This window comes from Salvelinus alpinus, chromosome 7 (assembly GCF_045679555.1).
Source record: "Salvelinus alpinus chromosome 7, SLU_Salpinus.1, whole genome shotgun sequence".
Classification (NCBI taxonomy): domain Eukaryota; kingdom Metazoa; phylum Chordata; class Actinopteri; order Salmoniformes; family Salmonidae; genus Salvelinus; species Salvelinus alpinus.
In genome coordinates, this window is record NC_092092.1 from 34,552,802 (window position 1) to 34,566,796 (window position 13,995).

At 43.9% G+C, this 13,995-nt stretch overlaps 1 protein-coding gene and 1 non-coding gene across 5 annotated transcripts in view; both read right to left on the reverse strand.

The window, feature by feature from the left end:
* LOC139580880 (protein phosphatase 1B-like) overlaps positions 1-3,047 on the reverse strand; it is a 39,049-nt gene extending 36,002 nt beyond the window's left edge. For all 4 annotated transcript variants that reach the window (XR_011676112.1, XM_071410000.1, XM_071409998.1 and 1 more), the window contains exon 1: positions 2,709-3,047. The gene's annotated coding sequence lies outside the window, so the exon portion shown is untranslated. The remainder of the gene's footprint in view (positions 1-2,708) is intronic.
* An 8,808-nt stretch (positions 3,048-11,855) lies between these two features.
* On the reverse strand, positions 11,856-11,950 carry trnai-uau (transfer RNA isoleucine (anticodon UAU)). The gene is made up of 2 exons: positions 11,913-11,950; positions 11,856-11,891 (listed from the first exon to the last, which is right to left on the reverse strand). It is a non-coding gene; the product is annotated as a tRNA-Ile (tRNA).
* Positions 11,951-13,995: the final 2,045 nt, after the last annotated feature.

The window sequence follows — 13,995 nt, forward strand, 5'->3', positions numbered from 1 at the left end:
AGAATATTTCATTCAGATCTAGGATGTGTTATTTTAGTGTTCCCTTTATTTTTTTTGAGCAGTGTATATATATATATATATATAATACAAATCTTTGTTCATCCTCTTGATATTTCATAAAAAATATTCACAAAAATCGAACTTTCAATTAAAGTAAAATAATTGACAAACAAATTAACATAAAACAAATATTTCTCAAATATATGTGCGCCACAATTATTGGCATCCCTTCATTCAATACTTTGTGCAACCTGCCTTTGCCAAGATAACTCAGAGCTGTTTTCTCCTGTAATGGGTAAGGAGGTTGGACTATGATGAGACTATTCCTCCATAGAGAATCTCTCCAGATTCCGAGGTCCACGCTTGTGAACTCTCCTCTTCAGCTCTTCTATGGGGTTTAGGTCAGGGGACTGGGATGGCCATGGCAAAACCTTGATTCGGTGGTCAGTGAACCATTTTTATGTTTATGTTGCGGTGTGCTTTGGTTCGTTGTCCTGCTGGAAGATCCAACCAAAGCCCAGTTAAAGCTTCCTAGCAGAGGCAGTCAGGTTTTGATTTAATATCTGCTGGTACTTGGAGTCCATGATAGTATGTATCCTAACAAGTTTTCTAGGTCCTTTGGAAGAAAAACAGGCCCACAGCAAAGATAAAACACCATACTTCAGTGGGGATGAGGGTACTTTTCTGCATGGATATCTTTCTGTCTATGCCAAACCCACTACTGTGTTTGTTTCCAAAAAGCTACATTTTGGTCTCATCTGACCATAGAACCCGGTCCCATTGAAAGTTCCAGTAACGTTCGGCAAACTGTAGGTGCTTGAGTGTTGTTTGATGACAGCCCAGGCTTTTTTATGGCAACCCTCCCAAACAACTTGTGGTTACGTAGGTGGCGTCTGATCGTAGTTTGAGACTTTCTGACCCCAAGACCCAACTAACATCTGCAATTCTCCAGCTGTGATCCTTGGAGATTTTTTGGCCACTAACTATCCTCCTCACTGTGCGTGTGGTCAATATAGACACACGTCCTCTTCCAGGCTGATTGTTAAAATCTCCAGGTGCTTTAAACTTCTTAATTATTGCCCTGATAGTGGAAATGGGCATTTTCAAATGTTGAGCTATTTTTTCCATAGCCAATTCCTGATTTGTGCAACTCAACCTTTTGTCGCACATCATTACTGTCTTCTCGGGTCTTTCCCATAGTGATGGATGAACTTGGTCTGTATGTTACCTCATATTTATACCCCAGTGAAACAGGAAGTCATGGCATACCACTTAAGTATTCCTAATCCCTCAGGTGACCTTAAAAATGTAAAATATGAATGGGAATATACTTCAGCTAGAGTTTACTCATAAGAATTTCTAGGGGTGTCAGTAATTGTGGCACACATGTTTGAGAAAAATATTTATTTCACAATAAAAAAAAATCAATCATTTTACTTCAATTAAAAAGTTATTTTGAATATTTTGAATGAAAGACCAAGAGGATAAACAGCAGAGACATGTTTTTTGCAGCCTGTTTTGCTCATATTTACCAAGGGTGCCAATATAAGTGGAGGGCACTGTATCTAAAAGCATAATTGAAAAAAAAATGAATCAAAGTTGGCCTTACCCAGGCCTCCTTTAAGACTCCATGTTTCATCTGTAGATGCTACAAAGCAAAAATTGCTGTCATATTAAGCTTGTCTGCTTGCTCTGTTGTATGAGTAGTATTTTAATGTCAATAAAAAATACATGTACATTATGAATATTGACCAAATTAAACACGAATATTCTAAATAATAAATATACCTATCAGTCTTCTAGTAGTAATAAAGATAGGGATGTGTAAATGACACGGTTCTGTCTAAGTTAACATCATTGCACCTAGTGTCACTACTCTGTGTGTGTGTGCTCCACGTCATGTAACCATGATTGTGTTCCGACCTCAGTACAGCTCAGTGTAAACAAGTATGTATACCGGTAGGGTCAGTATCTTCTGGCAAGGTGAATGGGACAACATCGGGAGTCTGTTGGTTTGACTCCCTGCGTTGGGCATCGTTCTGGTGTGTGGCGACGGAAAATAACCCTACAACAATATAGCCGGATACTAGGACCCCTGGGGGTACTTAGCCTAGCCACAGGGAGTACTTAAGACTCATGAGACAATATGCTTACTACGGGTAAAAAGAACATGAGGGGATACTTCGGGTAGAGCAGAATTCAGTTGGTGGTACATTTACAGTAAACGAAAAAGGTTAGGAACCACTGGATTATATAATTAACTGTGCTAATATTACGATTGATCAGATTATTTCTGGCACGAGCGGATGTTTGTTGGTTGCGTTAAAACTGACAACAAACCAAACGCCACATTTAGCTAGATAGCTGACGTTAGAAAGGTGTCACCTTAAAAAATAAACGGCTATCTATTTAGCTAAATAGTTGGCAAAATAATGACATTTCCCTGCCCACGCACAGTATTTGAAAACAAGTGATGTACCTTTTAGACGACGTTGACAGTCAAAAGCATGTAACTAACGTTAAACGTTAGCTGCTATTCAAAATAACGTCACACAAATTCATGTTCATGCGAGAATCAATCACTGGTGACGATAACGTCAGCTACAGTTGTAAGCTAGTTAAATGCGAATAGGCCATGCTAGGCTAACGTTAGCAAGCTAGCCAACACAACGATTGCCCCCTAGCTAAACCTCTTCATTTATACTTACGTTTCCAACTGTAAAACGAATGTAGATGTTTTTTAGGTCCCTGAGTAGTGGGTATCGTCGTGGTGATATATTGTTTTGTTTCCTTACTTGACAAAACAAAATATGCGAGTTTGGCCTCAGATGAGCGGCGATAATTCCTTTCTCGGCGGTTCCCTGCTTGGATGGCGTAGGTTTTTACGCATGTTTGACACCAAATAGGTTTCTCACATCAAAAAAATAAAACTGTTCAGTACGTTTCTACACAAATATGGACAGTAAGAATTGGTTATAATAGACAACACAGGCGAATCTCGCACTTTCGTCCTTTGGGTGCTGAACAAGAGGAGGTGCTATTTTTGGTACTTGTTCGGTGATTGGTCAAGAATTATCGAGGGTGCTAACATTGATTGGTTGAAATTGCTTTCAATCAGCTCTGCCCCCGTTCAAATCTGCCGTTTCATTGGTTGACGTGTAACCGTCTGACGTTTATCAAAGGTGTGCTCGTTTTCCCCGATGGCATGTCCCGACATCAGCAGATGAGCTCAGGGATTGAAAGAGTTACAACAACAAAAAATTGTTTTTAGTTTTAGACAATGATGTGATCTTCCCATACTTCAAAAGATTTACAACTTGATTATTCAAAACACCTAAGACACACACACACACATAGGAGAGGGAGTGACAGTAAAGGAATATAGAACATTTCATTTATCTTGGAAAGTCAGTTTAGAAACAAGATCTTATTTACAATGACAGCCTACACCAGCCGGCGCTGGGCCAATTGTTTACTGCTCTATGGGACTCCAAATCACAGCCAGTTGTGATACAGCCTGGATTTGAACCAGGGTGTCTGTAGTGATGTCTCTAACACCAGAATGCAGTGCCTTAGACCACTGCACCACTCAGGAGCCCCAAAGAAAGAGAAAGGAGAGGGAGAGGGAGAGAGAAGAGTTATAGGGGAGTAGGATGAGGGAGGTCGACATTAGACAGTGCAGACAGACAGTCTGGGGTCTATAGTGTGAATATCAGCAATTACTCCTCCCTGTAAGACCAGGGGAGCTTGTTTTCATGTAGTGTTTCTTTGTGTTTTTCAGCAGTATTAATCTCAGTCTTATTAATGGACAACTCATCAGATATCACAGCAGCTTTCCCCGAGGCCAGCAAATGTGTTATGACACACAGCCACAGGCCTGAGTGAGTGAGTGAGTGAGTGAGTAGAGTGGGTATTTTCATTTGCTAAAATGCAGGATTAGCGTGGGTAGAATTTTATCATTTTTCTCTGATCTCAGGATGTTCAATCTCAGTTTACCCCCCTGAACAAACACAAACACACGCAGGCTCTGGTCAGCTTGGAGGTTAGGTGTGTGTGTGTGTGTGTGTGTGTGTGTGTGTGTGTGTGTGTGTGTGTGTGTGTGTGTGTGTGTGTGTGTGTGTGTGTGTGTGTGTGTGTGTGTGTGTGTGTGTGTGTGTGTGTGTGTGTGTGTGTATGAAAGAAACCGGGGGTAGGGGGTCAGGGCTGTGTTGCTCTGGCCCCTTCAGGGGATTAAGAGTCTTATAGCAGAGGATCAGAATCCTAAATTAAAAACTGTCCTGTCTAATCTGCAGGGAGAAAATAGTGTGACACACACACACACTGAAATCTAAGCACTGATCAACTGTGATCAGTGATTGTGTCCTTGGCCGGATGAAAGAAAGAGGAAGAGAGGGAGGGAGGGAAGAATGAAGGATAGGTAAGGGACACAGATTTACACTCTCATTTTCAGTCCAGAAATCAGATATCTATGTCACATCATTACTACAATATTATTCTTGTTCATTCCCAGTTAACACATTTTACAGAGTTTATACACACACACACAGACACACGTGCGTGCACACACACACACACACACACACACACACACACACACACACACACACACACACACACACACACACACACACACACACACACACACACACACACACACACACACACACACACACACACATACACACACACACACACATATTTGATTGCACAATGAAACATTGGTAATAGAAATGTCACATATGTAAAAGGTCTAACAGTTGCTTGGTGGCTAGTCCCTTCAAACAATGTTCTGTAAGCTTTACATTGCAACCTGCCCCCACCTAGCTCCAATATGTTTTGGGTGGCCCTGGACTCAGCCATGGAAACACAAAAGTCTGAGTCTTTAATTCATTAATTTAATGTATTCATAGAAATTACTGGTCAGTTTTAATTTCATCAATTGAATTTCAATTAACTTCCTGAATTAAAAAAACATCCGTCTGGGTTGGCGCCCCCCCCTTGGGTTGTGCCGTGGCGAAGATCTTTGTGGGCTATACTCGGCCTTGTCTCAGGATGGTAAATTGGTGGTTGAAGTTATCCCTCTAGTGGTGTGGGGGCTGTGCTTTGGCAAAGTGGGTGGAGTTATATCCTGCCTGTTTGGCCCTTTCCGGGGGTATCGTCGGGTGGGGCCACAGTGTCTCCCGACCCGTCCTGTCTCAGCCTCCAGTATTTATGCTGCAGTAGTTTATGTGTCGGGGGGCTAGGGTCGGTCTGTTATATCTGGAGTATTTGTCCTGTCTTATCCGGTGTCCTGTGTGAATTTAAGTATGCTCTCTCTAATTCTCTCTTTCTTTCTTTCTCTCTTTCTTGCTTTCTTTCTTTCTCTCTCTCAGAGGACCTGCGCCCTAGGACCATGCCTCAGGACTACCTGGCCTGATGACTCCTTGCTGTCCCCAGTCCACCTGGCCGTGCTGCTGCTCCAGTTTCAACTATTCTGCCTGCGGCTATGGAACCCTGGCCTGTTCACCGGACGTGCTACCTGTCCCAGACCTGCTGTTTTCAACTCTCTAGAGACAGCAAGAGCGGTAGAGATACTCGGAATGACCGGCTATGAAAAGCCAACTGACATTTAGTCCTGAGGTGCTGACCTGTTGCACCCTCGACAACCACTGTGATTATTATTATTTTACCCTGTTGGTCATCTATGAACATTTGAACATGTTCTGTTATAATCTCCACTGGGCACAGCCAGAAGAGGACTGGCCACCCCTCATAGCCTGGTTCCTCTCTAGATTTCTTCCTAGGTTCTGGCCTTTCTAGGGAGTTTTTCCTAGCCACCGTGCTTCTACACCAGCATTGCTTGCTGTTTGGGGTTTTAGGCTGGGTTTCTGTACAGCACTTTGAGATATCAGCTGATGTAAGAAGGGCTTTATGAATACATTTGATTTGATTTGATCAGTGGCCGAAAGTCCCATTAGGTGGCGCACAATTGGCCCAGCGTCGTCCGGATTAGGGGATGGTTTGGCTAGGGGGCTTTACTTAGGGGAGGGTTTGGCCAGAGGGCTTTACTTGGCTCATTGCGCTCAAGCGACTCCTTGTGGCGGGCCAGGCGCCTGCAAGCTGACTCCGGTTGTCAGTTGAACAGTGTTAACTCCGACATATTGGTGCAGCTGGCTTCCGGATTAAGCGAGCGGGTGTTAAGAAGCCGCGCGGCTTGGCAGGTAATGTTTCGGAGGACGCATGACTCAACCTTTGCCTCTCCCAAGCCCGTTGGGGAGTTGCAGCGATGAGACAAGCTCGTAATTGGATCGCAGTTGGATATTTTTTTTGTTTTAACCATTTAACTAGGCAAGTCAGTTAAGAACAAATTCTTATCTACAATGACAGCCTACACCGGCCAAACCCGTACGATGCTGGGCTAATTGTGCGCCGCCCTATGGGACTCCCAATCACGGCCGGATCCGAACCAGTGTGCCTGGAGTGATGCCTTAAGCACTGAGATGCAGTGCCTTAGACCGCTGTGCCATTCTGGACCACTATATCATGAAATTGGGGAGAAAAATGGGGTTCAATTACAACAACAAAAATATATATATATATATACTGTACCAGTCCAAAGTTTGGACACACTTACTCATTCAAGGGTTTTTCTTTATTCTTACTATTTTCTACATTGTAGAATAACATCAAAACTATGAAATAACACATATGGACTCATGTAGTAACAAATAAAGTGTTAAACTAATCAAAATATATTTGAGATTTGAGATTCTTCAAAGTAGCCACCGTTTGCCTTGATGACAGCTTTGCACACTCTTGGTATTCTCTCAACCAGTTTCACCTGGGATGCTTTTCTTGAAGGAGTTCCCACATATGCGGAATACTTGTTGGCTGCTTTTCCTTCACTCTGTGGTCCAACTCATCTCAAGCCATCTCAATTGGGTTTAGGTCGGGTGATTATGGAGGCCAGGTCATCAGATGCAGCACTCCATCACTCTCCTTCTTGGTCAAATAGCCCTTACACAGCCTGAAGGTGTGTTTTGGGTCATTGTCCTGTTGAAAGACAAATGATAGTCCCAGTAAGCGCAAACCAGATGAGATGGCATATCGTTGAAGAATGCTGTGGTAGTCATACTGGTTAAGTGGCCTTGAATTCTTAATAAATCACAGACAGTGTCACTAGCAAAGCACCCCCACACCATCCCACCTCCTCTTCCATGCTTCACGGTGGGAACCACACGTGGCGATCATCCATTCACCTACTCTGCATCTCACCTAGACACGGCCATTGAAACCAAAAATATCCTATTTCAACTCATCAGACCAAAGGACTGATTTCCACCAGTCTAATGTCCATTGCTCGTGTTTCTTGGCCCAAGCAAGGCTCTTCTTAATATTGGTGTCCTTTAGTAGTGGTTTCTTTGCAGTAATTCAACAATGAAGGCCTGGTTCACGCAGTCTAATCTGAAAAGTTGATGTTGAGATGTGTCTGTTACTTGAACTCTGTGAAGCATTTATTTTGCCTGCAATCTGAGGTGCAGTTAACTCTAATGAATTTATCCTCTGCAGCAGAGGTAACTCTGCGTCTTCCTTTCCTGTGACGGTCCTCATGAGAGCCAGATTCATCATAGAGCTTGATGGTTTTTGCGACTGCACTTGAAGAAACTTTAGAAGTTCTTGAAATGTTCCGCCTTGACTAACCTTCATGTGTTAAAGTAATGATGGACTGTCGTTTCTCTTTGCTTATTTGAGCTGTTCTTGCCATAATATGGACGTGGTCTTTTACCACATAGGCCTATCTTCTGTACACCACCCCTACCTTGTCACAACACAACTGATGGATCAAACTCATTAAGAAGGAAAGAAATTCCACAAATTAACTTTTAACAAGGCACACCTGTTAATTGAAATGCATTCCAGGTGATTACCTCATGAAGCTGGTTAAGAGAATGCCAAGAGTGTGCAAAACTGTCATCAAGGCAAAGGGTGGTTACTTTGAAGAATCTAGAATCTAAAGTATATTTTGATTTGTTTAACACTTTTTTGGTTACTACATGATTCCATATGTGTTATTTCATAGTGTTGATGTCTTCACTATTATTCTACAATGTAGAAAATAGTCAAAATAAAGAAAAACCCTTGAATGAGTAGGCTCGTCCATAAATGTATATAGTCTTAATTCATTCCTACTTAGATTTGTGTGTATTGGGTATATGTTGTGTAATTTGTTAGATATTACTTGTTAGATATTACTGCACTGTTGGAGCTAGAAGCACAAGCATTTCGCTACACCCGCAATAACATCTGCTAATCACGTGTATGTGACCAATAAAATTTGAAATGATTTAAAATGTGTAGGCTACTATACTGTGGCAATGGGACAAAGAACAAAGATTTGGGAAGACTGGGTTGGGGCTGGTTGTGATATTTACATTTACATTTAAGTCATTTAGCAGACGCTCTTATCCAGAGCGACTTACAAATTGGTGCATTCACCTAATGACATCCAGTGGAACAGCCACTTTACAATAGTGCATCTAAATCTTTTAAGGGGGGGGGGGGGGGGGCAGAAGGATTGCTTTATCCTAGGTATTCCTTGAAGAGGTGGGGTTTCAGGTGTCTCCGGAAGGTGGTGATTGACTCCGCTGTCCTGGCGTCGTGAGGGAGTTTGTTCCACCATTGGGGTGCCAGAGCAGCGAACAGTTTTGACTGGGCTGAGCGGGAACTGTACTTCCTCAGTGGTAGGGAGGCGAGCAGGCCAGAGGTGGATGAACGCAGAGCCCTTGTTTGGGTGTAGGGCCTGATCAGAGCCTGAAGGTACTGAGGTGCCGTTCCCCTCACAGCTCCGTAGGCAAGCACCATGGTCTTGTAGCGGATGCGAGCTTCAACTGGAAGCCAGTGGAGAGAGCGGAGGAGCGGGGTGACGTGAGAGAACTTGGGAAGGTTGAACACCAGACGGGCTGCGGCGTTCTGGATGAGTTGTAGGGGTTTGATGGCACAGGCAGGGAGCCCGGCCAACAGCGAGTTGCAGTAATCCAGACGGGAGATGACAAGTGCCTGGATTAGGACCTGCGCCGCTTCCTGTGTGAGGCAGGGTCGTACTCTGCGGATGTTGTAGAGCATGAACCTACAGGAACGGGCCACCGCCTTGATGTTAGTTGAGAACGACAGGGTGTTGTCCAGGATCACGCCAAGGTTCTTAGCGCTCTGGGAGGAGGACACAATGGAGTTGTCAACCGTGATGGCGAGATCATGGAACGGGCAGTCCTTCCCCGGGAGGAAGAGCAGCTCCGTCTTGCCGAGGTTCAGCTTGAGGTGGTGATCCGTCATCCACACTGATATGTCTGCCAGACATGCAGAGATGCGATTCGCCACCTGGTCATCAGAAGGGGGAAAGGAGAAGATTAATTGTGTGTCGTCTGCATAGCAGTGATAGGAGAGACCATGTGAGGTTATGACAGAGCCAAGTGACTTGGTGTATAGCGAGAATAGGAGAGGGCCTAGAACAGAGCCCTGGGGGACACCAGTGGTGAGAGCGCGTGGTGAGGAGACAGATTCTCGCCACGCCACCTGGTAGGAGCGACCTGTCAGGTAGGACGCAATCCAAGCGTGGGCCGCGCCGGAGATGCCCAACTCGGAGAGGGTGGAGAGGAGGATCTGATGGTTCACAGTATCGAAGGCAGCCGATAGGTCTAGAAGGATGAGAGCAGAGGAGAGAGAGTTAGCTTTAGCAGTGCGGAGCGCCTCCGTGATACAGAGAAGAGCAGTCTCAGTTGAGTGACTAGTCTTGAAACCTGACTGATTTGGATCAAGAAGGTCATTCTGAGAGAGATAGCAGGAGAGCTGGCCAAGGACGGCACGTTCAAGAGTTTTGGAGAGAAAAGAAAGAAGGGATACTGGTCTGTAGTTGTTGACATCGGAGGGATCGAGTGTAGGTTTTTTCAGAAGGGGTGCAACTCTCGCTCTCTTGAAGACGGAAGGGACGTAGCCAGCGGTCAAGGATGAGTTGATGAGCGAGGTGAGGTAAGGGAGAAGGTCTCCGGAAATGGTCTGGAGAAGAGAGGAGGGGATAGGGTCAAGCGGGCAGGTTGTTGGGCGGCCGGCCGTCACAAGACGCGAGATTTCATCTGGAGAGAGAGGGGAGAAAGAGGTCAAAGCACAGGGTAGGGCAGTGTGAGCAGAACCAGCGGTGTCGTTTGACTTAGCAAACGAGGATCGGATGTCGTCGACCTTCTTTTCAAAATGGTTGACGAAGTCGTCTGCAGAGAGGGAGGAGGGGGGGGGAGGGGGAGGAGGATTCAGGAGGGAGGAGAAGGTGGCAAAGAGCTTCCTAGGGTTAGAGGCAGATGCTTGGAATTTAGAGTGGTAGAAAGTGGCTTTAGCAGCAGAGACAGAAGAGGAAAATGTAGAGAGGAGGGAGTGGAAGGATGCCAGGTCCGCAGGGAGGCGAGTTTTCCTCCATTTCCGCTCGGCTGCCCGGAGCCCTGATATATGCTTCCCTCTGGTGGATAAGTACAGATCACACGCAGATTGCATTGTTATGATTATGAAACAGTCGTTTCACACAGTACTTTCATTACGACAAATGCACAATGGAAAAAGTCACTAACATCTGCAATAGCAAAACAATGTTTCCTTTTAACCTTTTAAGTAAACCTTTTAACATATTTCCAACGGGTAGCGAGACCCTCTGCCAGTTTACCAGTAGCGTGTACTCTTGAGCAGCTATTAAAGCACTACTTGAACACGTACAACGCAAAATTTCGGCCATCTTTCTATAGCTCCAATTTTCCGACCTGAAGATCACTGACGTAATGATTTGACCTCGTTTTTGCCGGAGTTCCCAGCTGTCATGTGGTGCGTTCAAGACAACTGGGAACTCGGAAAAAAACGAGGTCAAATCATGACGTCAGTTATCCTCAAGTCGGAAAGTCGGAGCTCTAGAGGCCCGAGTTCTCGAGTTAGAATTCCGACTTGGATGACCGTTCAAAACTATTTTTCACCGTCGCAGCTCGTTCACAGTTGTCTTGAGTGCACTGAAGTCGGAAGTCAGAGATTTCCGAGTTCCAAGTTGTTTTGAACTCGGCATTGAAAATATCACGTATTATGCCTAGTTCAAAACAACTGGGGGAAAAAATAGTCCTGACTGGGAAAAATATTTTTGAACCCTCACCCAACTCGGAATTTCAAGTCGGAAACAACATCTTTCTCAGATCCGACTTTCTGACCTCAAGATCACTGACATCATGATTTGACTTATTTTTTTCCCGAGTTTCCTGGAAAACTTATCTACTCAACTGATTCTAATAATTAGCTGGTTGATAAAATGAACCAGGTTAGTTACAGCTGAGGTTGGAGCGAAAACATATAGGAGGGTGTTTAGCTGTCTGGGAACAGGATTAGACAGCCCTGCTCAGAAGAAGCAGTCTCCATAGGAATGAATGGAAATCTACAGTATTGCGCAATAAATATAAGTGAAATATGCAATTCAAAAGCGCAATTAAATGTTTCAAGGAAAAAATGACATGTATTTAGGTATCATTTTGTTGTAGTGGCCACAGTAACATTAAAACAATTATAATTGAAGGAAAATTGTTTGATATATTTTTTATGTTTATGTTTAGTGCACATAATATTATTTTAAATGTAAGCATTAAAGTGTCTGTAATATCATAAACGTGGCAAAAATGAATGTAGACATTAATAAATGCATTTCTATAGTTCCCAAAATATTTTTGTTAATGGTGGGGGAGTTCCAAGATGGAGGCTCGGTGACTTCAAAACAGCACCCTTGTCATTGATCCTGTGTATATATAAATCATTGGTTGTACTTTTCTTCTCCGCAGTTCGGTAAGCGGCATCAGTTAAAAATTCTCTGCTCCAGGTGAGGCTCGAACTCACAACCTCGGCATAGCTCAACTGAAATACTGCTGTATAAGTACCGCGCGCTAACCGATTGCGCCACTGGAGCTCCGATATTCACGACTAGGAATTCCGTTTAAGAATGTCATGTTTGTTTATTAGGTAGACGACTTTTTCTGTTCTTTTTTCATTTTCAACATCCAACCGAGTAGCTTGCAGCTAATTGTGTGGCTGACAATAACCGACAATAACCGACTGCGACGTTATGCAGTGAAATCACTGGAAGGGAGGAACAAGGGAGGAGAAGAAAAAAGAGGAGGATACAGGAGAATGCTGGGTCAGATAAGATACGAGGCTAATGGGAAATAAAAGTTACAAACATGAACAATTAGCTAATAATATTCTAAATGTTCTTCCTAAATATCTCAGTATCTGTGGAATAACAGGGACCAACTTGACACCTGAGGCGCAGACTTGGATCAGGCCTCATTGCTCCCATCCTTGGTCCTTCCTCCCTGAGACCAACCATCACCACAAGGCCAACACACACTAAACAGACTGTAGAGACAGAGTGAATTCTGTGTATTGTATTAGGCTATTGTTTATTTGCAAGTATCCTGGGGAAAAGATTATTCTCATAGCTAACCATATTTCCCTTATTCATCTGTGGTTGTGAGGTTCTTATTGCAATTCCTCTGTGAGAAATAGATATTGTATTGTAGGCCAACTCTGTGTCCCATTGTGTAGTCTATAGCTTTCACTGGCCGTCACAATGGAGTTAGTTTATGTGTGACTAAGAGACTGGAACAGTCTGTCATTAATTCTGTGTTTTTGAAGGCTGGGAGGCAGAATATGAGAAGTCACACTATGAAACAACACACATAAAACAATAGGAGGGGAGGGAGAATGGAAGGCGGTGTATTTGTTTGATGTAATAGTCTCACCAAAGTGTAACGGATGTGAAATGGCTAGCTAGTTAGCTGGTACGCGCTAATAGTGTTTCAATCAGTTACGTCACTTGCTCTGAGACTTGAAGTAGGGGTTCCCCTTGCTCCGCAAGGGCCGCGGCTTTTGTGGAGCGATGGGTAACGACGCTTCGTGGGTGACTGTTGTTGATGTGTGCAGAGGGTCCCTGGTTCGCGCGAGGGGACGTACTAACGTTGTACTGTTAGATTGATGCTGTTGACCCGGATCACTGGTTGCTGCGGAAAAGGAGGAGGTCGAAAGGGGGGTGAGTGTAATTGATGTGAAATGGCTAGCTAGTTAGCGGGTACGCGCTAATAGTGTTTCAATCAGTTACGTCACTTGCTCTGAGACTTGAAGTAGGGTTTCCCCTTGCTCTGCAAGGGCCGCGGCTTTTGTGGAGCGATGGGTAATGACTGTTGTTGATGTGTGCAGAGGGTCCCGAGGTCGGGGCGAGGGGACGTACTAAAGTTATACTGTTACAAAAGCAACCCAAGCATAACCATAACTCACAGAAATATTTGTTTTATATCATCCTCTTCACATACAGACACAAACACTCTCCCCACCCCCTACCCCTACCCCCATTTCTCTCTCTCTCTCTCTCTCTCTCTCTCTCTCTCTCTCTCTCTCTCTCTCTCTCTCTCTCTCTCTCTCTCTCTCTCTCACACACACACACACACACACACACACACACACACACACACACACAGACATAGACACAGACCAACACTCACACACACATCCCTGTGGCAAATGTGGTCTCAGAGCATTTCGTATTATTGTGTAGTAAATCCGAGACAGTCTATATAGTATATGTTACGTTTCTTATAGTATGTATTAATGTATCATTCATTTTTTATATGTTACGAATTACAATTTGTACAATATGTAACGAATTTGCAAAATTTTCCGAAATTGGTCAAAACATATGATATGTTACGAATTACAATTTGTTGTGGCTAACGTTAGCTAGGTGGCTAATGCTAACGTTAGGTAGCTCTAGGGGTTAGTGTTAGCTTAAAGGGTTAAGGTTAGCGGAAGGATTAGCTAACATGCGTACAGTAAGTAGTAGCAAAGAAGCTAAAAAGTAGTAAGTAGTTTGCAAAGTTACTAATTTGAGTGGCCCGGATTTACATTTACAATGTTAGGTCTCGTCTATGAGACCAGTCAGCTGTGGTGTGCTGTAAA